A 24,493-nucleotide genomic window follows, 5' to 3' on the forward strand; every position below is an offset into this window, starting at 1 on the left:
ATCCTTAGTGCTCCATGCCCAGATATTTGAAATAGTCAGACTGGAAAATGTTTTTTTGTGGTTGCATTTGTTATCTGCAAGAATCATGTTAAGAAAAGAATATGTTAAAAAACAGTTTAGCTGTAAACTGTATGAGAGTGGTAGAGAGTTATGATTTGAGTCTGAGAGTGATTCACAACTCTTTGGCCTCATACACACATGGTGAGGTGAGGAAGGCAACCCAGTAGACAAGTGCGCCTCCTGCAGCTCTTTTTTATGAACACGCGTACCTTAGCTTGTGTAAATTCTCAACCTCAGGGTACAACCCAGTTTGAAGTCTAGTTGCTGGTTTGCATTATAATCTCACCTGTGTGAGACGTGTGTTTCTTTTTTTGGTGTGCTACATGAAAACTGTGGGCCTTGCTAAGACATTATGCTTCCTCTCAGGCACGTTAAGACAACAAGTGACCTTGTTTATGTTCTGTGTGCTTGAGGTCTAAGGAAGCCGGCCTAGATCAAGGACATGGCAGCGGAATACGAAGGCGCCACTTTCATCAAAGTGCAATTGAGATTGCAGGTTGTGGGTAGAGGAGTGAAGGAAGAGATCACTGATAGATTATTGCAGTTCTGTGCAGTTGGCAAAACAATAAAGACACTTTTTTTATTTCTTTAGTTGACTGCTGTTGTCTTGATCTTAGAAAACTAGCTTTTTCTGTTGCTTGAACCACTTGAACAAATCTGTACCCCTCAGTTCTGCCCCAGTATTCCCATAATAAATAGTAGGCCTGTGTTGCCATTCTTAATGGCCCTGGTTAAAACCTTGTCAGTTTTATTTAGTATGTAACTATAATGCCTTAAACCAGTATTTGAAGGAGAGCAGGGGTTCTGTCTCAAAGGGGGAAATTGTGGATTAATCCCTAGACTAATCCATTAGCTGTTGATGCACTGGGTTGCATTGTTGTCTCTGCTCTAAATTATTTTTGCAGACAAGGAGGAGATTCAGTCAGTTTTTTTTTTTTTAGGAAAATAAATTAAGCATTCATACCCAATTCTGCCCAGCTGTGTGGATTGAGTACAGTGTAGTTAATGTCTAATTCTGAAGGCTGACTTGCACTCTGTACACAACACAGATGGTATTAATAGCACAACAGAAAAAAATATTTAATGTCTGGCCACAATCTTAGTGAAAATTGAGAAATATGAAATAACAATAGACTACAGTATGCAAATGGAAATGAGTGGCTAGCACAGCTGATGCAGTGGAAATGCACCAGCTACCTGATATATAATAATGCAGTTGTGGAGATTTAGAAAGATCTCAGTGACTTCATCAATACTGGGCTTTATGTCTCTTTTCCTGGAGCATTTGTACTGAACACATGCCCATTGGAAAATGTGTTCTTGGAAAACCCACCCCCTGAAGGCAAAGCCCGAGCCCTGGTCACATTGTAACAGATCAAGCCCGTGGATTACAGCTGTGGCCCAGATCTTGGGGACCCAGAGCGCTGAAAAGGATGACCGTGTTTCTGCATAAACAGTGTGCACTGACCTGGGTGTAATAGCCAAAAGTGGGCCATTCCCCTTTACAACACAAAGAACAGCACTGGTGGCAGGATTAATACAGCAAGCCACGGAACAAGATCAGATGGCATTTTCAGCTGATTTCAAACTCATGTTACAGTCTGCCATGTGGTCAGTGTGGGTCCAGCTGGCTACTAATATGAAGGGTTCCTTCTGGTAACTTCTGAATCCCATGCCAAGAAGCCTTGAAGGTGTAATGTAGGGTTGGGATTGGTGCTTGTTCACTGTTATTCTCAATTACTTAGGGGCCAGGAATGCTACTGATACAGTACAGATACCTGCTGTGGTAAAATAAGAGAGACAGTATAGGCCGTGCAGCTAAAACAGAAACCTCAGCAGACATGCAAGCACAGCAATACCTGGTTGCTGAGCATTGTGAATCACCTGAGACAGCAAATTGGCTAGATTTGCTAGTCTTTATGCTACAGGAGAAAATTGGCCAGGTCCACTACATTTGGTAGTTTTATAAAAAAAAAAAAAAAAAAACACAGAGCTTTTTACATTCTTCTGAGGTGCATTCTCATGCTCTTAGCTTACCTTTGAGGAGAAAGTGACATTAGATTTAATTTATCAGATTGTTCTTATTAGAGAAGTGTGGATTATGGATCCTTCCAAGCGGTGTTCATGTGGGGCTGCTGTTGTTTGATTTGTGAGTTGTACACACAGTGTTTCAGAGACTGTCTCTTTTAATATGGATTTTCCTATTGCTCTGTGCATAGTTGTCGTACTGCTTCCCAAACTTGCTGGCACAACTTTAATATATTGCATTTAATTTTGGTAATTATCTGATGTCTACTTTGGGTGGATGGGTTTAGACTTGTGTGAAACAGATGCCTTTTAATGTTAATGCTACTCAGAAGAATGTGTATTTATAAGGTATTAACAAAGTCTGTCAGATCATGTTTCTGGTAAATAAATACACCCACTAGACCAATGTATATGTATACATCAGTCCCAGAGCCTCATTTTAATGTATAAATTCCCCTCACTATTGAAATGCCATCTCTTGACTTCAAAGTCAACATTTTTACAACCATACAAAACAAAATGAAACAAAAGGCGTAGTTATCCGAAGTTTGTATTATACAAATTGTAGGCCTAATTAATTTAATCTTACCAGTAAAATTGTTGGAATTTACCCCTCAAGTGTGACCATTTAGGAGTTTACATTTTAATAGGCTTTATTACAATAGTTTGGGAGTGCTTCAGAAACAGGAAAACAACTTCCACCACCAGTCAAACTGTCACATGGCAGTAACACAGAACAAAGTGCTTAAAATCAACCTGCTGCTTGCTGATACTGTATCTTCTTTTTTACTGTAATTCCCATTCAATCAATAAAAAAATAAACCTTTATGCCAGAACTATCTGGGCTTTGAATTTACTGAAGGGCTGAAATGAAACTGATAAAGTAGGTTTTGCTGCCAGCGATTAGCAAAGCAGAAAATTGAGTGAAACAACCAATTAAGCAGTCAATCGAGGTCTGACACGCATTTTCGGAGCTGATCGAAATGACCAAGTGAGGGCCTACTGCGCTACATTCAGTCTGTCAGCGGGGACCACTGCAAGAGAGCTGCAGAAGGGCTTTCCTGAGCCCATATGAGGAGAACAGAGAGGCCTTCGCCAGCCAAGGGATCATCTCCCTGGTTTGACTCTGCCAAGGCACGAATCTCATGATGATATGAGGTGACAGTCAGCTGTAGCACAGTTATGTGGGTTATAAAACCTGGAGCGTGTCAGAGTCAGGGGTTAAGTGGCTGAAATGCATTTCTCCTATAAATCCTAAACGGGGAATCTCAGTCTTGAGTAGGAGGCTCAACAAACAGTATCCTCTAGTGTAAGCATATGCTGAAATACAACGTGTAGTCTTGAGGGTCCCTGTGTTGTGTACAGTCGCTCAGACTGTGTAATGCTGTCATTATCCCTGGCTGTGGATTGCAGGGTTGCTGGGTTCAATCCCCTGATCATGTTTAGCGGTTCAGACTGTGATGTAGGGTCAGGCCAGCTGTCTGTCTGGGTGGTGTTTAAGGGGGCAGGGAAGGGAAGGGCTGGGGAAACTGACTGCAGTTCAGGAGCTGCTGGAAAAGCTATGCCTACATCTACAACAAGCATATCCTTTGTTATGCACATGGCCATGGTCTCATTTTTGGGTTGGGGCAGCCTAGTCATATTACCACATTGTAGTAGGAGCCCTGGAAGATTGGTTTGATCACCACTCACTCCTATAATAAATAAAAATAAATAAACAGGAAAACCAAACCAAAACCTCCCTGTCTATCATGGTACAGTTTAATTTAACAATAATTTGTATAATCTTGACTTGGTTTCTGATCACATTGGGATTGTTATAACATATTTATCTGTTCTTTCAATTCAGCCATTTATAAGCAGGATTATAACATATGCCAGTTATTTTTGGCATTTAGTAAGTGGGTAGTTTGAGAGAGAGCCTTTGCAAATGTACCCATAATGCAGCTGGATGAAGGCGGCACAACCGTTCTTGCTGTTGCTGAGGCCAGCGTGAATTCTAGGGCGCCCTCTTGACTGTTGTGTGTGAGAACAAGGCTGTGGTTTCACTTCCTGAATGTCAGCCAGAGATGTTTACCAGAGATAAAATCCGGTTTCCTGATCCCTGCACACTACACAGAAGCAAGATCATAGGCTGTGCTCCTGGGGGCAGGCCAGTGGGAGGGAACCATTAGGTTAACATGCACAACCCGAGGTGGCTGTTTATAATTACTGCCACAGGAACCCCCGCTAAACACAGGGTTTTGAATTATCAACACTAATGGGCGGGGGGGTTAGGGCGGCGACACAGGATAAGATTATTTTATTAACCAGCTTGTGTGAACTTTCAATTGCTACATAATGACAGGAAAATCACTTTCACCGATACATGAAATGTGAAAATTAAATGAAGTGTGGGTATTGAATCAATATTAAGTTAAGTGTGGTGGCTGTGTTTCATTGCCTGGGGGTTTGGTCTCTGTCTCTGTCTGTCATTGCCTAAAACACTGCGGGCATCCCAGTGCCTGAGCACTTGGTGGTGCACTGTACACGTGGTGTGGCTTTGTCCTTGGACCTTGTTCAAGACTGATATCTGTGCGGGGGGCACATCTTTATTTGATTGTACAAACTGGATGTGATGGGGCCGGCTTCCTCTATTGGGAATATGTAGTGGCACATGCTCCTGGCCTTGTTCTGTTTTTTTGTTGACGGCCGAGCTGCGTTCTCTCTGCTTTTCTGTTCTACTGTCTGTGTCTGCGCATCATGGTCTCAGATGTCGCCTATAAAACCCCTTCCCTCCTCACTTCTGTTTCCCAGGCAGATGAGCATGACCTTTGGTCCCGGCTCCTGCTAGAGGTGGGCTTCAAGTTGAGTGTGATCCTTTTGTCCCTGCTCCTGGCCTTATTGGATGGTGTACAGGACCTGTTCGATACTGCACCCCCTTTTTTGTTAATTTATTATTGTTTGGATGCTATCCATTTCCAGTAGGCACCTTCATTTTTTCACAAAATAGATTAAAAGGGGAATAACTTTGGTTTAAACTGACTTGTTTATACTGTCTGTTCCTTTTAAAACATGCATGTTTTTAATGCCAAGCAGCTTTTTGGCTGGACATCATGCACATTGGAAATGATCAATGTTAAATCAATAGATACATTTATGTGTTGAATAGGATGAGCTCTATCCTAAATCAGGGTTTTGCAAACTAAACATTTTACTTTGAAATAAACATTTAGCTTTTAAACAGATGTTTAGCTTGAATCTAAATGATGAGTCTGAATCTTAATTCTGGGTTTAATTCTAAGTCACTCTCATCTGTGGTATGCCTGCCTTCTCAGTCCAGTGGAGCTTTTAAATAGCAGTGGTTGAAGTGTAATGACAAGTAAAATATATATTTTTTTCTTCTATTATTAAATTATCTTTGGGGAACATCCTTAAAGCACACAAATTCATATATTGTTTTATTAGCATGTAATATGAAACTTTGCCTGGATCTCAGGATGTTTTGTTATTGAGGGTGTTTTAGTCACTTGCTTCCACGAGTATCCCACAATGCTGCAGGTTACAACCACTAACCGTGCCACAAACTGGCCAGCTCTGAAGCCGCTTTGTAAGTTTCAAGTGAGCGTAGCAACCTTTTCCGCAGCTCTAAGACTGTTATTTTAATTTTATTTATATGGATTTATTTATTTATTTATTTATTTTTTAAATGGCTTGTTACTTTTACAGGGCTTTTATAGCGCAATTTTGAACAGAGATTTGTATTAGTCTGTGGGAAAATGGGAGCTATTGCTTTGAAGAGAGAATGCTTTTCCCCGTCACAACCCTCCGATGGTTTTCAGTGAAGGGTGTGTGTCTTTTCTTAAATCAACGTTTGCACCAAGAATGAGTGACAGAACTGCAAATCAGAGAAAATTAGGGGAATAAAAGAGGAAGCTGTTATCTTACTGAACTCAATCTCTTTGCATGATGTCTGAGCTCATAGTGAAGGTTTGAGGTGTTTTGTTATTTCAGAAGGCAAAGTTTTCAAAACTGAGAGCAGTGACTGCATCGTTAAAGCATTAAAGCTTGATCCCCGATGCTTGCCCTAGTCTTTTGGCTACAATTCAGATTTATCCTGATTCCTTTTACATCTGTTTTGAAAGGGGTTTTTAAAATCACAATCCTGCAAAGAAAATGGAAGTAGCCTTGTGTGCGAATAAATAGCTCATAGATATCCTAGGTAAATTTCAACATTTATTTCAGCTGTAATCATCTTTGCTAAACAATGATTATTTCTGAGTCAAGTTGCACACATCTGATGCATTGGTGCATTTCTCTTTATCTGCTGATTCAAGTTTAAAGAGCATCCTTTAATGCAAAATAATTGTCAATAAATGCAGGATTCATCATAAAATCCCTGTGATTTAATGGAGAAACACATGGATTAACAATGCAAATTACAGCTTGAAAGGCAGGTTGGGACAGCAGAAATAGCCTGTGAATCACTGTGTGATGTCATGTGCGGTCACAGAAAGGGTAGACAGGGCATGAAAACATCCTACTGGAAGAGAGACCCCCTTTAAGCCATAGTTAGATTCGGCCTCTGCTTGATTTCTCCTTGCAGCGCATGGAGGCATGCCTTAGTCCAGTTTGACTGCTCTCATTAATTTTATTTCAAAAGAGAAGCTGTGCTCTGCGGAACTGTGGGCCAGCTTTTACACAAAAACAAACTTCTCTGTGTCTGTTGCGTATTTGTCAGATTATAGCTCTATGGGCAAAAAATGACATCCCCACATGTAGAATTAAAATGATAAAATCATAATTGATGCAGCTGATGCATGTGTTTAAACATGTTCCCATATAAAGTTATGAATGTAAGGACTCCAGTCTCAGTTTTTATTTTTATTTCTCGCAGGGGTGAATTTTGAAATTGTACACCCTCAGGTATCAAAACATAATTCATGCCAAAGTAACATAGACTTATTACATGTATCTGTTTTCTATTTGTTGTGCTTTTTAAGTGGCTAAGCTATTTATGCTTCAAAGCTGAAGTGGAGTCTCTTGCAAGCAAAGTAATAAATGTTAACGGTTTCGTTTCCTTTGAGTCCCTAATCTGAGCAACAGCACTCTGTCTGTGAGTGTGATAATTAGATAATTAGATAACTGCAGTTTGTGCTGGCTGTGTCCCAGTCCTGGCGGTGTGGCTGTAGGCAGGCTGAACATTTTCGTGCTAATGCTGCCTTAGATAAGTCTGGCGCTGACTCCTATTCCCACTGCAGTCGCACCACCTCTCAAGGCACCTATTAAATCAGATCTAGTTAGAAAATGAAACGAGCAGCATCCAAGCAAATCAGTCTTCCCTTTCCGTTTTTTCCTCTTTCCTTTTCTTTTTCAGTGCCTGCTTTTCAATCTGCTTTTAATTATGGACGTCTTTTCTAGTACTCCTCCTTTCCCAGCATCCTTTGCAGGCAGGGTGAAACAGCAGCCTGGCGTCTCCTTTTGGACAAACGACTGCAAGAGCGGCCTGTTCCTCTGTCTGGTTGTGGCTAATAAATCCAGGGCTTGCCAGCACTGTTTGGAAGCATCAATAATGGATCGATTTTGGCATATTTAAATAATTTAACTGCTGGGGAAACGAGGAGAGATACTTGTTTTATCTCACTGACTGTAAACACCAAAAGCATTTGTCCTGTTTTTGTTTCTGCAACACCCTTTTCCAATAACTCATATTGGGGGGATCATAAACAGAATAACAGATACCAATTCACACTGATGTGACTTCCTTTGACTGGTCCCCTCTTTTCCTCTTCTCAATACATTCTAGGATATGGCAGCTAGATAATCTAAATCTGAGATAATCTAATCACCCGGGAACTGAATCAGACTCGTTGGGAAAGCTCAAGGGATATTTCTTTGGTTGTTGCTGCTGATTCACACTTCTCACACACTTGTCTAAATCTGATAGACATCTCAAATGTCTTAGACAGTTTCCTGGTGTAAATTAGTCAATTGTTAACTGAATTACAATGAGGTTCCTAACTCCTAATATCACATCATGTCCAGTTACACCATCTAACAATTTGCTATAGTATGCACTTCTCTTGCATAGTAACACTATTTAGTGTTTGTGGAAGCAGTTCTGGGAGTCCGTCTGGCTGTAAACAGAGTGACGTCCTTTCTAAATGCAAAGGAGAAAAAAAAAAAAAGCTGTGCGTGATATGGCTGACAGCCAGTTGCTCCCACTGATTCTTCTAATATATGACCAGACAAGGCGATAGGCTTCACAATCTCCCCTGTCAGATGTAATCAATTGCTTGGCAGAGATTGTTACCATGCTGATATCAAAGTCTCCCTCAGTGTAATGATGTGTAGCTGAGACACTTGTTACTGTGGGTACCATGCAGTTTTTCATACAGACGACAGTGAGGCATATGAGTTGTTGTCTTTTCTAGTTTATAACCACGCAATCTCCTGCAAAGCTTATAAAACAAATTGGAATGCCACATACATTTGTTGAACAGGGAGAATAATTATCACGGGACCAGGGTCTAATGCGGCTCAATACGGAAAATAAATAAACAAAGCCTTTTTGTTTAGAAGTGAAGTGAGAAGAAGTGAAACACTACTTTAGCCATTTACATTCGAAACTGTGTGTTTGCCTCTGAAAATGTGTTGTCCCATTAACCAATTGGCATCAGCATCTCGATCAAAACATGAAGTTATAAAGCAGCAGCATTGTATGGTCAATAACTTTTTTTAGAGTTAAATTCAGCAAAATTGGTGCCTCATATGGTAAAGGGACATCACGTGATCAAAAATTGGAACTGCCAACAATATGGCTTCTGTGTATAAATGTGGGATCTGAAATTCAGTCTACCAGAGGCCCTCTATCTTCAGTTGAATTTCAAGGCAGTCCAATTCCTGTAGGATACAGTCCAGTGCACAGTCCAGGTAGAGCTGCATTTCAGCATTTCATTTTCATAATATATGTATATACCGAACTTGGAAGCTTGACCCATAGTTATTGCTGTTCTTGATGAACTTCAATGTCAAATGCTAATGCTGTACTAATATATCAAAAGCCAGGAACCCATGTTTGTAACTTGGCCATTTCAAAAATATGCAGCTGTTTCATAATGAAGTTGAATCATTGGAAGATTGGTGCCTTAAATATTTCACATTACAAATATCAGTCACCTGCTGGAAATGGAGAGCTACTGAAATTGTATCAGGAACATAGTCTAATGCTTATAATCTCTCTTTGAAATGCTTTGGTTGACTCGTGTGGCATTTCCTTATTTCTAAGTGGTCCATAACTATTTTCCAATAGGTGAGAAAATACTCAATCTTTTTTCACAGCTGATATGTTAGTGAGCCGTGACCATAGTCCCTTTAGGTTGATTATAGTGCAGCTGTACATTCTGAACCACATAGGGCCTCGATGGAAGTAATGATAAAAAGCTTCAAATGAGCAACAACATCAGTTAAATAAGATTGATCGCACACCCAAATGACACACAACTACTTTTCTCTCTTTTTTTTATTCCAGATTCAAAAGTTGTATTTTCTTTTCGAGAGAGACTTGCCTCTGTTGACTGCATCTTGTTTACGGCTGTGTTTGTCTCCAATCAGAGGAAGAGATCGCAAAGTGCTTTCATATTGTTTTGAGTTTCCTTTCCCAGCAGCTGCCCTGAGTGCTGGGTGACACTCTAATCTAACTGCAAAGGATCCTACTGGTACTGGTGCTTCCTTGGCCAATGGGGTAATGGAATATCTACAATATTTGGGGTGGAATGATTTATGGACAGCGTCCATTCGAGTGTAAATCCAAATGGGACAGCTGTCGCACAGGGTTTTGGAGCTTGTCAACGGTAGTTTTTAAGAGGGCTCCCCCACGTGTTTTGATAAAGAAATGCACACTTTCACTTGGGGAAAACATGCATGTGTTTGTCCTGAACAGTAGACTCTTCTGTGTTATGAACCCATCATCAACTGTTGCTGTCTGTAGCGCAGCACTCTGTGGTGAGGAGCCACATCTGTTTTGTCATTTCTACCTGGGAGAAATGCAGACCGAATACACACACACATTGGTTAATCAGGACGATGGGAAGGACTGTTTGTCTCTTTCTTTTCAGGTGAATATTTTTTTCCCCACAGTGCTGATTAATCAATACAGACTTTTGCATCTGTTTTGAGTTTTCAATGTTAATTACCTCAGTTAGTATTGTTACAACTTGACAGCTTGCACTGTTACACATTGTTTTATTTTGTATTCAATCTAATTTGTGAAAACATTTATAGCCATTGTGGTCCTGCTCAGGAAATGACAAAGAATTTCTCTTCTTCCTCTTCTTCTACCCTGAACTGAATGAGGATTATGGGAAACCTCTAAGGGGACATTGTTATCAACAAATGAGGGAGTATTTAAATTATATTAGAATTAACAAGTGTCATTCTAATCCTTTGTCAGAAAGCACCATCTCTATAGTCAGTTTTTGTGTAGAATTTTTGTGAAGATCCAATCAAAATAAAAACATCTTGTGGTCAGCAGAAAAATCTGTGGAAGAGGTCTCATCCGAGGGGAGCCAGCATCTAACTAACTCTCGAAAAAAAAAAAATGTTTTAGGGCAACAGAAAACTGAACCAGACTAAGAACAGCAAAACAAATCTTCAGTTCTGTCGGTTGACATTCTCTCCCAGAAAATAAAGTGTTCCACTTTGGGTTCCGTTTTTGTTTTGGATTCCTTTCTAGTGATATGTTTTAATTATTTAAAATATTTAACACTGACATGACCCATTTTAGAATGTACAAATAAATAATGCACCAAGATTCAAAATTGTAACTTTAGAACATCTTATTTGTGTAGCCCGGAGCACTTAAACCATTTAAAGGGAGCAGTAAAACAACATAGATCCATATTTTTGTCATGAAGGAATGATTCAGACTTTCAAGTGAAATCTTAAACCTTCTTGGGTTGCTCTATAATGTGCTGTTTGTCATGCAAATTAAAGCGGGGGTCTCCAGCATAGTCTGAAACATTGCGTAAATTGTCTTACAACAGTGTTTTGGATCAGCATCACATCCTTGCCTGTCTCCTTAGTGTGATAGCTGAGTTTGTGCTGTTTCTCTCTGTTCTCCTCAGGGGGGTGGAGTATTGTCTCTGAAGTGAAAAGCACTGCACTGGCTTGAACTGTGCAGTTAGGGTATTGATAAGCCATGGATTTTCACTTTTATTGGTGAAAGAATCAGAAAAAATGACAGAATTTCAGCTGTGTCTTCCACAGTTTCGTTCCAGTGCACCCTTGGATTCAATACAAAACCTGTTTTTGTTGTTTTTGCTTAAATAGATGTTGCAATTAGGATTGCAGCTCCCAGTTTAAGAGGTCACAGTTGAATGGCACAATGTCCTAAAATGATGCCTTTGAAAATGATTTTATATTTTTATGGACTCTGAACTGACTGAGGGAAGACGGCTTGTTTAAATAATAAATACAATCATATATATTTTTAAACCCACTCACAATGAGAGGCCAAGCGGCACTGAAAATAGGCTGTACTGTGTCAGTCTCTGCCTGCATCCTTGTCCAAGTCAAAAGCTTCAAGGTATAAATTATACCAAAACTTAAATTACACAGGTTGAGACTTACAACTGGCCTATGAAATTTCATAAACTACTTGGAAGTGACTGATTGCTTACATGGAGATTGAGAAGTGTATCATTGTCCTAAGAGCTTTGAAGCCCGGATCCTGGTATCACACTAAGACTTTCACCATCTGAAATATGAATCTGAGTTTTATAAAGGAAATGCAATGTCCTATTCAGATTGTGGTCTTCAGAACTTGGTCTTTTATTCATGGGCTGGCTTTATTAATTCAATGGCTGTGTTATTCTCTATGATCTTGTTATGAAAATAACATTGAGCAAGATAACAGATTTGCTTGCTGAAAATTTAACTCTATAGTATATTATCCTGCAGCCATAAATATGTCTTGGTTCCTTCAGTAATTAAAGTCCTGAGCATTATGTGTTTTCTGATGTCATTGAAATTCATAGGCCATTAGGCTAAGCCATGTCTTCAGCTGTAATGGTGTGTGGAAAGGAGGGGAATGAGAGTGGGAGAAATAGTCCAATCATCCCTATACACCTAATTCTGTTATGAGACAGACTACTCAAACTACTCAAAGAGAAAAGTGTTGCATGAACCACAATTTAAAGTGAAATTTTGAGTCCTGGTTTGCCTTCTTGAGAAAACACCCTGTAAACATTTTGAATGCTTTGAATGCGTTTTTGAAGCTAAGCTAATGTTTTAATAAATGTCCCTGCTGATTATCGGCAATGCGTTGCTCTGGTTTTACGTGGGTGGCTGTTGATCAGTGCTGGAACAATCCTCCGTTTCATGGCGAATTCACGGCACAGATTCCACACGAGTGTTTGTGCACGGAAGTTCGGTTGCCTCACAACATTCTTCTTGGCTGAAATTACAGCAAAAACATGTTGACACTCCACACTCTGGGAAAGACTATACCAATTAACTTAATGTTTATATATATATATTAAAAAGTCTATCATTCCTGGGGAGAGAGAACAATGCATCATCTTTTGAGTGAGTTGTATGTTAAGGAAGAGGAGGAACACATTCCAGCAGGACCACTTAGTAGTGAAATGAAGGGTTTCTAGTAACAGTCTCCAAGTATAAGTGCAAAATGTGTTCTCTAACCTCGATCCAGCTAAACTCCAGTCCCAGCAATTCTGCTGTCAGTTTTTGCCTTAGTTCCTTAGTTTACATTTCTTTGTTTGAAAGCTTGAAGAAAACACCTTCTACTACTTCTTCCTCCTGCTCCTTTTTATATGAGGATGAGGTATAAGAAAGAAACACAATAAAAACGATCTATGATGGCAGAGAAACCACCTCAGGCAGGAGGTGTGACCTCAGGAGATCCTTCAGATTGAGCACATATAGAGGCCATTAAACGGAGGCCTGAGGATAGCAGGACGGTCTTCAGACAGGGAGAAGAGGTTGTTGAGGATGCACTGGTTGCCCGTAGTGTAGATGTACTGCAGGTTGGCTGGCCTCTTGTGAGCTGTGGACGCGTGATCAACAGGCTACTGGTGACAAGACAGGAAGGGTGGCGGGGTGGGTGACGCGTGCTGGCGCTTTCCGGGGAAAGCTTCGTGGCCGTGTAAACATACAGAGATAACGATCAGCAATGCGGATATGAACATCTCCAGTAAGATCTGTGGGTGGCTGAGCTGTATCTATGCTTAACCATAGTAAATGTCTTGTTCTGAATAGTTTCCTTTGCTTATCGCTGTTGTCAGGTCATTTCTGTTTGTCTGCTTATGGAGGGGCAGTGGTTATAAACTCAGCCTGCAGATACACCCTGAATAACAGGCATCATAAATTGCACTGGCATGAACGCAGAATTCTAGAAAGCAGGAGACATGTTATTCTGAGGATAAAGAACAACCACCTCACATCTTTAGAATGCAGGAGAATATTAGTTGTCCTCATTGGGCCTTCAGTATTCAGCTATACAGTGTTCTATACAGATGTATAGAGGAAAATGTCATTTTTCTCGGCTTTCTTTTCTGCTGAGAACCGTTAAGATTGATGGTCTGTTTTAAAAAGAGCTGTTTTCTCCACTAATGCGTGTCCTCTGAAAACAAACAAAAAATAAAAAGTTTATTTTACAAGATGTGATCCTAACCAGAAAAAAATACCTTTTTCCCTACATTTATTTATTCAAACCATTCTCTTTTTATGGATTTAATTTTAGTATCTGTCACATATCTGATGAAAAAGCTACTTGGAAACACTAGACAGAGAAGTTTTTGTATGAAAGACCCGTAATATTATTTAACGGATCTTGTTTAATTGTTTCTTCTTTCTTTTTATATAGACCTGAGGACCTGTTTTAATTCAAAGCATGTCAACATTCACAAGAAATAGAGCATAGTTCGGTTCAGACCAATCCATGAAATAACAAGTCTCCCGCGTATCTCTCTCAGTTCCGTATTGTTTTCTAACTTGACAGAAGAAGCCTGAATACTTGCAAATTATTTACCAGTTCTCGAAGAACATGCTGACCTTCTGTTCCTATCCTCCCCTGGTGGAAAAGATAAATATTTGCAGGAGGAGATAAACGTATTCTGCAGGTTGAGAGTAAAATCAGCTGAATTCCAACCACAGAGAGTACGCTGAATGCATTTCTGAGAACGGCGGTAAAATGAGCTGGTTGGACCAGTCCTGCATTATAGGGTGAGATATAACCAAAATATTGTTGCAATGGGTTTGTTTCAGGTTCTTGCACAGCTTCCAGCCTTCCCACACTAACATCGAGGTTTATAGCTGATTGTCTAGGTGTCTGTAGTTTGCATTATCATTTAGCCTTCTGTGAACTCAGCGAAAAGAAACCTTGAGGACAGCACAGTCAGTTGCCGTTGCCCAGCAGATACCACAGTTAAAAGCCTGGAGTCTGTCAGCACTGGGATCACACCCACTGAACTCAGCTACCTCCATTTCCTGTTTGAGATGGGACCCTGGGATGTTTGTCATTGATCTCCAGAGGTTTTGATGGCAGTGGTCTGGGTCATCCGTGACCAGAGAAAGATGATTACTAGGGCAGGTGTGTTTTGTGTCAGACCTAGTATCTGGGGACCGACTCGGGCAGTGATATGAGTTAGAGAGACATCTGACCTCCCTTTGATGGCAGCTCTCGTGATTCACACTGGACTCACAGCGTGGAAAGATGCAGACGTTCTTCTAGAAGATACGTGAATACGGGAAACGGCTCCGCTGTTTCATAACGAGGGCTGTAAGGATTATCCTTTCAATATTAATCACATGAACACATTCAATTATACCTATAACATACAGATTGCAGCGGGACATGCTTAATGTGTAGCAATTATTTTTTTATAACCATCACAAAATACTACAATCGGCCTGATTATACACGGGATGGTCTATAATCATCCAATCTGAGCGCCAGGATAGATCAATGTGATATTTGTCATACATCCCCCTCAGACTGCAGTGTTTTGTTTGATGCTTTTTTTTTTAGCTTACAAACAATCCTTGTTTTCTGAATTCCATTATTGGTTTATCTTTTTTCCTGCACATTTTACAGCAGATAACCCTGACATGCCCTGCATGACTGACATATCTAGATACAAGCTTCCGTTGTTCCTCAAACATATCCTCAGATTCCTGCTTGTATGTGTGTGTGCAATGAAATGAATGTAATCTCCTGTCCCAGGTAAACTGGTGTAGGCCTGAGGCAGTGTGTGTTAATGAATTGTGCGTCTGCAGCAGGGCTGGGCTTCTCACTCTCCCTGGCGTACTGTGAGAGCTGCAGACGATTACTGTCAAGTGAGCTGCCTCCTTGAGCTGTTGTGTGTTTGACGTCGTGAAAGCCTTCCATGATGCTGAAATGACATTTTCCCCTCTGCAATTGCTTGCCAAGAGCTGCCGAATGTGACCCATCTTAATCCATCATGATAAACTAGTGTTTCGTTCAGGGCCTGGCTTTTCCGATGACTCAGAGATGTAGAAATACACAGACCCAGTATGTGGGTCATCGTTACAACAGCATTGCTTCGACTGATGAATGCTTACCGTTAGAAAGTCGGGGTGAGGGTTCAGGCAATCTTGCCTGCCTTGGTCTCAAACACTAAAGCAGGCACTTGCTCAAAACTAAATTTCTGCTAATTCCAGGGCATATACAAAGCATGAGGAACAACAGATAAGCTGTAGCCCTGGTGCTGATGATAATCCAAAAGCAAAGATCGACCTAAAGTTTAGAGACTCATGTCGAATCGAAAGTGTAAAAGACTTATAATGAGAAATTACAGGTTATCATGTTGATACTATGTGGTGTAAGTGACCCTACAAGAAACGACGGTAGCATCCCAGCCAAGGTGAGGTCTTGTCCTCTTTGTTCCCTTATAGCAGGGGTTCCCAATGTCTGGTGATGGAGGGTCAGTTTCCGGAGCTTGCATGAGATGGGGGGGCCACAGTAGAAAATTAGCCACCGATGAAAACTAAATATGTCCCAAATCATACCTTTTTATTTCCTATACATTTCTGTTAGGGAACATTTATGAATTTTAATTGTTGTTTTATTATTTCCCCTCAACTTACATGTGCATTTTGTAACATAAAATGTTCAGAAAGTGTAAAAATATAGTAAAGGTTCAGAAAAGGGGGGTTGAAGGTTTGCTATGCGGGACCGCACCAAACATCCTCAAGGGCTGCACTTTGGGAACCCCTGCCTTAAAGCCACAAACTCCAGGTTAAGATATGGACTCAGGCTTGTGTAGGACTGTAACCTAAACTGTTGAAGGAGTCTTTCTTCATTCAGTGACATTATCAAAACTTATTTTGCTGTTCTCTTTGAAACCAGGGTTAATCAGAGGGCTGCACTCACAGACTGTGTCCACTTGGCCCAGCTATAGAGCGATATAGTAGTTTCCTTCACCTAGAGGTGCTCATTTTATTTTTCTTGTAGTCACTCTACCTAATCTGTCCAATTTCTCATGTCTGATTTCACGGTAATGATGGAAGGCAAATTAGACTGTGCCACAATCAATACGCATTTCTAGCTAGCTGAGCTAGCAAATCAGTTTTTTGGTTGGTTTGTAGTTTTTTTTGTAAAATAATTGATTGCTAAGGTAGGTAATCAATCAGACTACATTCCTACATATATTATACATATTCCTATATTTACAAGTGAACTGTACTAAATATCTAGTATTAAAAAGTGCAGCTGTGACGCAAACCTTTTTTCTTTTTCAATTGTTCGAGAAATTGTTGGTAAACCGCTGAGCCAGAAACCTTGACATCTGTAAGGTCCCATTGTCCTGCAGTGTGTGTGTGACTGGAGAGACCAAGGTTATCGTCTGTTCGCTGAGAGAGAAAAGGGTAAACCAGCTTGGGGTATACCTGCTTGCACATAATCTCGTCCTCTTCTCATCCCTCAGTATAACAATAAACTGTATCTTCTCTTCCACCTAAATCATCCAGCTTACTTTAGAAATCTTACTTGGTTCCGGCAGTCTGCTAAATATGAGCTCTACCACGGTCTCCAGAGATGTGAGCTTGTTAGCTGGAGCTCATTTAAAACACGGCTCTTGCAACATGCTTGACCTAGAGGAAGCCTCGGAGAATAAGATCACAGCCCGCCCTGTGTTTTTTTGGTTTGTTTAAGGGAGGTGAAATGGTACATGTTGAAACTTTGGGCTGTGTCTACACATTCAACAGGAAAATATTATGTAGGAAACAAAAAAGAAACCTGCCAAGGACGGAAATTCCAGTGGGGAGCTGTGAAAATTAATGCACTTCAATGAGATGGGCACAGCACCATACCACTATTTGACAGTAATCAGGTACATTTTAAAGGGAGATATCCTGTGTAATGTTTAAAATGGACTGTGCTGGTACCCTGTCTGTGTTTATTTCTGTGCGTTTGTAATACTCCACCTGAGACTGAGCTAGAAACAATGTGTTTCTGTCTGCATTTCTCCGAACAGAAACCTCACAAAAGCCCCTCTGAATCAGCCATCCTCTATTATAATAGATGTTTGTGTTCTGCTTAATCAGATGGATCTATGTGTGCCTTATACTTCCCTTTGCAGTGCTCACAAAAGCATATTAATGTTAGTTTGGAATTATTATTATTTTTCTACCTCACTGTAGCTTGTACCCACAGGCGGTTGATTCAGTTCCCAAAACAGGATACACTACAGCTTTAGTCTTGATTGATTTGTATGTCAAATCTCTGCCCCTCCAATCCTTTCCCTTTGGTAATATTTTTCAAGTGTCTTGGCTCTTGTAGACATCAATAATGTCAGACCCAATTCCTTTGCAACGTGATGACTTAATAGCCTTCCAGTAGCGTCGGTGTTAGCGGAGGCTTGTGTTTTCACACCAGGCCCTGCTGGTGCCCATCCACGGCATCCGGAGACATTTGCAAACAGTCTGCACCAAGGTCACATATAAAGTAGTGCTGGAAAAGCTGGAAATGATGTGTCATTTAATTGTAGTTGTTGACTTTAATATACAAGTAGTTTGTGTCTTTGAGAGAGAGGAGTGCATGTGTTGGTCATACTGATAAAATACATAGCAGTCATAGATCATGCTGTCAATTAGGGACGAAGCTGGAGTGGGCAGAAAAAGACTGATGAATATATTCACACATGTTTCACCTTCTCAAAGTATCTCTAAAGGCTTTCAAAGTGCCTAAATCCACAGATTAAATCCTGTAATTTAGAGGTGTCTTTCAGGGAGACAGCAGTGACACCTTCTGCTGTTGTTTTTGTATTTTTTCTTTATTTATTTATTTCTCTGCAGACAACATGCACAGGGATTATTAGGGTAATCTAAAGAATTAACTAAAATCAGTGAGATTACAGGATTTCTTAAGAAGAGTTTTGGCTGGTTTTGTGATTAGCACAGACCTTAGACAGATAAGGCACAGTGAACACACTACTTTTTTTCCACAGTAAAATAGTTGTTTTTAATAGACGTCAATAATATCTTTGAAGCAGTGGGGACAATCAGAATACATAGACTAGTGCTCAGAATTAAAGCTGACATATAAATATAATTAACTGCTTTTTGTATACAGTGACAGAACCTTATAACACAACTGGAGATGTTGTACCAAGAACAGACCAGGTCATTCTCTCTTGGACCCAGAGTTCTTTGCAGGTTCCTGCCAATGTTTGGGGGATGGTGGGCCTACTTTTCTCTGCTTTATTTGCAGATTGTTAGAGCAATAATATTAGTGATGTGCAGCTAAAGGAGTCTGGCCTGCAGGGTTTACTAGACAATCCTTTGATTTGTGCAAAGCAATCCCAGCAGCCCTGTCTTTCTGCAGAGCTGCTTCAGTGCCTGGTTGTTTCCTGGGTGGCGTTTTTTGTTTGCTCTCATGCATCTAACTGTACATGAGTGATGTTGTGCATTGTGCAGGCCTCCCACACCAGCTGCCTGAGCCCCGCTTTGTTTTTTCAATGGTCTCCTCAGGTGAGACAGTGTTTTGCTTTGCCTATCATTATCATTACAGGCTCCATTAGGTAAAAAGTCTGTCGTTGATTTCCAGAGAGGCATGGGGCGTTGCAGCATCTGTAGGAAACCCAAAGCACAGCAATTCTAGGGTTTATAATGGAATAATGAAAGAGGGCATGGGTTCAATAATGCACCTAGCGAAGAACACTCTTCTAAAGTAATCCAGGTTGCAGTATAATTACTTTCAGTGTATTGTGCCAACCTTACATTAACATACATTTCCTCCATGCTTAAATGTATGCACATATTTATTTGTATTGTGCAGTGCAAGAAATGTCCCACTGTGAGGACAGATATTGTTTTTAGTTATGCCGAAGGCTTGAATCCATTAAGTCAGACTTACGTGAATCCTCACTAGTCTTGAGTGCAGGAAAAATACAAAAGCTTCAGAAAGTGTGAACATTTACATCTCGTGTCATTCATCTGGCAGTATCTAGATTAGATGTTATCCTGAAAAAGAGAGAGAGCTGACGTGCTGCCAAACCGAAGACCAAACATCTTCCATGTTTGGAAGTTATTTTAAAGCAGATCTTCAGATCAGAGAAATAAACACACTGACTTGGCATTCTATTATTATTATTATGAAGCTTTGTTGAAAAAAAATACTTTATTGAATAAAACAGATTAGATTTCACCTCAGAAAACAGCTCAAACACAGACTCTCCAGAGGTGACTTTCCAACACGTTTTCCCAGTATGCAAAACACTTCCTGTTACTGGTTATGGGCAGAGAGCTTCAGATCCTGAGCCCAACCCAACTGTGTTGCTTATGGAGTGAGTTAGTCTGTTTGAGAGTTTGCTGATTTACTTGCATTTTGTTTTCCTTTTTTTATCTACTCTGTCACTCATTCAACACTTTATATGAAGTACTGGGTCAGAGCAACTGGTTCTCCAAAAAAGTGTTTATTTGCGTTTGTTTTGCTTCTTTTTCTAAATCTCTGTGGGACTGCCATGGTTTGTTGTTTTGCTATTAAAGGGTAAAATGCCAACTTGTGTGCAGAATGGTAAGAAAAAAGAACAGTTATGACAAAGGTTATGATTGGGGAAAAGAAAAATACGTTTTCCTATATAGGCTACAGTTGCAGTTGAAAGTATTCATATACTTGATTTTAGTTTTGTGGCTCATTTAGTTTTATATGCTGTTCATTGAGCCTTACTTAATATTATTTCTCAGTGAACTTGTCGAATTTTAAAGATTCCAGTTGATTGGACTGAGTTAAGACAGAGGGTCTGCAATTTTAAATAAAGCTTCAATATTCCACAATACACAAGCAGTTGTTTCCCTTTATCATAACCACACAATAGGGAATGTTGCAGCAGATTCCTTTATGGATTTTATGTTGTCATCGGGGAAGAATACATTCATGTTGAAATGCCGTTCGATTAAGGATTTGGAGTGGTAATGAACTATGCCTTCTCATTATGCATGGTGTTCACAGCCTTTATTACAGAGGGGTGGTGGGGCTGATGCTCAGGAAGTCTACTGTCTGTAGAAATAGGGAAAAGTGAAAAAAAAAAAATCTTTCAGGCAGGAAAACGGTTCTGAAAGGCCCAGTTAAAAAGTAAAATGATACAGTCAGGAAGATGTCTACACAAAGGACAGGAACGTGAATCTTGATTAAGTAAAATAAACGAATATCTATCTACATCATTGTCTGCCTGACATTCATCATACTATTGCTTTCCACTGTTAACTCTTCCCGGCTGCCTGTCTGAATGGCACTCCCTGCAGGACTGGGACGAAAAGATCTTTCATTATTTTGGTCCTACGTGGCCAGGATAGCTCTTATTATAAAACGTCTTTCCTTGATGGGTTATATTCAATGCATGCGGGTGAGGAACAGTAAGATTAATGGTACAATAAGATTCAAAGCCTGGCAGTTTAAGATGTGGGACATTAATAGGATTTTATTTCAGAAATGCCTTTGAGAAATGACAAGAACTCACTGCTCTTTTTCCTCAGACCCGCTCATAATAGTACAGTTAATCTGCTTTCCATTTTAGACTTTTTATTCCACTGTTTACCAGAGCCAAAATATACAGAGAGATAGGAAGTATTGAGTGAAACCCAAGTGCTTATTAATAAGTTTGTACTTTAGAGCCCAATCTAACATTTGTCTCGGTCCCTTAGGTTGGTCTCTTTAGGGTAACGATGAAGACTCAGGTGCCAGTTTCACTTGAGTTTTATTTAATTACACACTGGTAATTGGCACAGCATGGACCGCTGGTGATTACAGTAGAATAGTTATACATTTCTTAAGCCTGCCCTTGCCCTTTTAAGTACATGACTCCCTCCCTTCTGTGTTTTCAGATCATTTTATTTTGTACAGATGAGTTAATGTAAAATGCACAAACGTTATTAGGCATATTCTCTGGGTGTCGCCACATCGCTTACACTGTGTAATTTAGGCTTTATGTGCAAGAACACAATCCCCAGCTTCTTGTTATTCTATCTATTAAAGCAAATCATTAAATGTATTCCGTTTCTCTCGCCTGCTATTGAACGACAGATTTTGGCACTTTCAAGGATCAAAGCCTGCCAGTGTGCTTCAGTGAAGAGTGTGTAACAGTTGGCTGCTGTTTTGAGTTCAGTTTCCTTAGTGTAATGCAGATCTTGCAGTGACTGAGCGCACTATTGGAACATAACATTTCCTGCGTTCAGGGCCTGCTAATGATGGTCCGTGTACCCTGGGATGTGTGTAAGGCAACTCAAATCAGCTTTTCAATCTATTCAAGATCTTCATCATAAGTTTTAGTGTGCAGGTAGTAATTTATTTGTAATTACTGGAGACTCCTGTGATAGCTATCGGTGGAAAACCCGTAAGGAGCCTAATGCATCGGGCCTTCCCAAGACCAGGGTTTACAGCTAACAGGGAAGAGTATTACTTCTGTGGTTTGTGTGTGGGGGTCATGGGTTTTGCTCTTTTAAGGGTAGCGAAAGACAGTGTCTTTAGAATGTAAGAAACATAAAAACCAGCGGAGATCCAATTCTGATTTTTCTTTCTTCTGCACTCTCTTTGATAACACCAGTGCTATTGTTAGCCACCGCATATGAAACCCAGAGCATCAGGTTTCATGAGGGTGTTATTCCTGATGCATCACCGGCTTGGCTTAGTACTCTTTCTGCTGTCCTAACTGGATACACCTGTTTGAGGTTGCGGAAATACAGAAGATTTAGGGATTCCCTTACATTTAATCTGGCTCATGAAGCCAGTTACAACTCACTTGGCATCTGTCCTATGACAAACTTTCTGAATGATGACATCACTCTAGCGAGCATTTTCCACACACTTTTCCTCTAACTTGTTTTTCTACCTTTAATCCTCTTACTGTATTTGGCCCATAGCGTTGCTTTTCTGTGACACTACACCTCAAAGCATTAAATGTATTCTTTGATTATCACTACAAAATATAAAACGTGCCCATGAGGAATTTATATCAAGGCTTTGATTCAAACTAGATTAAACAATGCAAGATGGCTGTTTGATATGAGTATAAATACACCCTGGGTAAGTAACTTCACAGAAGTAGCGAGAGCAGAGATTAACAATTGGCGACTGTAAAGTATCCAAAAATGTGGATTTCCTTAAACAAATGGCCTAATAAAAAGGTGCTCAAGCTGTGCTGTGGAGAGCTTGCCTCCTCTCCAGTTCTCTATACCTGAACTGTCAGCACTGAGAAATCACATTGAGCATATTAAACATGCCATTACAAGAATATTAAACACTAAGTCAGTACTATCCTGGAATTACAGACTGCTTCAAATTAAAACCATGGGAGGATATCAAACAGTGTCCTAAATTAAAGGGTAATCCAATTACACAAGGTATTATTAAGAGCAGCAATGTTTGCTTCATTGCCACCTTTCCAGCCTCCAGTTACCCACATATTGATTGATTTATTGATTGGCTGTTAACATAAGTATTGTTTATCAATTATCTATGCAGTTGAGAAGCCAGCCAAATACAAATAGGGACAGTGTGTTAATAGAGGCAACTACTGAAGAGACCTAGCACAGTCACAGTACCAGGCACTGAGGATTGTTGATATAACGAGCAGCAAACTGGATTTACAGCACAACACCAAGCATAAAAGAGAATATGTACAAATACAGCACACACACTACCTGTCTGTGTGCATCTTGCAGGACCAGACACAGACGCCCATGCAGAAGGCATTAGGGGTGTTGGGAGAAGTCTACAGTTTAATATGGGAAGGCTTTGCATAATGCTTCTACACTATTGAGCAGATTAATAGCAAATATATGCAGGCTTTTTAAATATATGCAATTTAAATGTCTTTCTGGACAATTTTCATAAGAGAATGTTAACATTTAAACATTACTCATTGACATATATATATATATATATATATATATATATATATATATATTTACCCCCAGGCATATCTGCTACCTTTCTCAAGCAATAGGCCTAAAAAAGATGTAGTGATGTAGTGAGGTAGCGGTAATACTCTTTGTAATATTCATAAGCCCAGTGTATTGGGCTAGGCTTTGGCAGTACATGCATTTGTTAAAAATGGCCCTATGGGATCAAAAACAAAAGCGACAAACCTTGTGTTGAATGATGCTGCATTTGTCCACCGAAACTTAAATTTGCAATGAAAAAAATACCCCCCTGATGAACGGTTCTTTCAGCAAGGGCAATTCTGCCGTCATATTTGTGATTTATGGCGAGCCAGACTGGCTTATGTACAATGTATGAAACGTCTGTGTGTGTGCTGTGTGTGCCAGTGGAATCTGGGACAGCTGAGTTTCTCCTCGGTTGCTCTAGTGGTTATCAGAGTGTGTTTGGGAAATCCATGTAGAAGTGCTAAGAGGATGGCATGTTTTATTTAGGTGTGTTTTTTCAGTTCAGTAACAAACTATCTGGGGCTCTGGAGTTCCTGAGTGCTAGACTGCGTCTCTGAACTCCAGTGCTATCAGCCTCACTGACCTGTTTAAGGTAAGCGGCAGATGAGAGGATTTCTGTGTCTAAGGGACAGCACTTTCTAAGCTAATGTCTTTTCAACTGATTCAGATTGTTGGAACGTGTAAGATGTCATAACTGTTGTGGTTAATATAGGTAGATGGGTTAGAAGCCAAAAAACAAACAAACAAAACATATGATGTCATTTAACACACGCACAATGGACTCAGGAGAGAAGATGCAGCACACGTGAAGGAAGAGCAGAGAAAGACAACAGTAAATGACGACAAAGAACAACTGATCAGACATCTGACAAATCAGACCAACTGATTGGAAAGTGTCTCTGTGTAGTTAGGGCTTTTTTTTTTTTAATTGTACCCAGGTATCTGAAACTGGAAAGCCCTGAGGCACGTCACCTGTACAAAATGATCATAAGGCTAAGCGCGT

At 40.1% G+C, this 24,493-nt stretch overlaps 1 protein-coding gene across 1 annotated transcript in view; it reads left to right on the top strand.

Moving 5' to 3' along the window:
* The window catches only part of bmpr2b (bone morphogenetic protein receptor, type II b (serine/threonine kinase)), a 120,053-nt gene that overhangs the window by 64,612 nt on the left and 30,948 nt on the right, over positions 1-24,493 (top strand). The gene's annotated exons all lie outside the window — the stretch shown is intronic.

This window comes from Amia ocellicauda, chromosome 16 (assembly GCF_036373705.1).
Source record: "Amia ocellicauda isolate fAmiCal2 chromosome 16, fAmiCal2.hap1, whole genome shotgun sequence".
In the NCBI taxonomy this organism is placed as follows: Eukaryota; Metazoa; Chordata; class Actinopteri; order Amiiformes; family Amiidae; genus Amia; species Amia ocellicauda.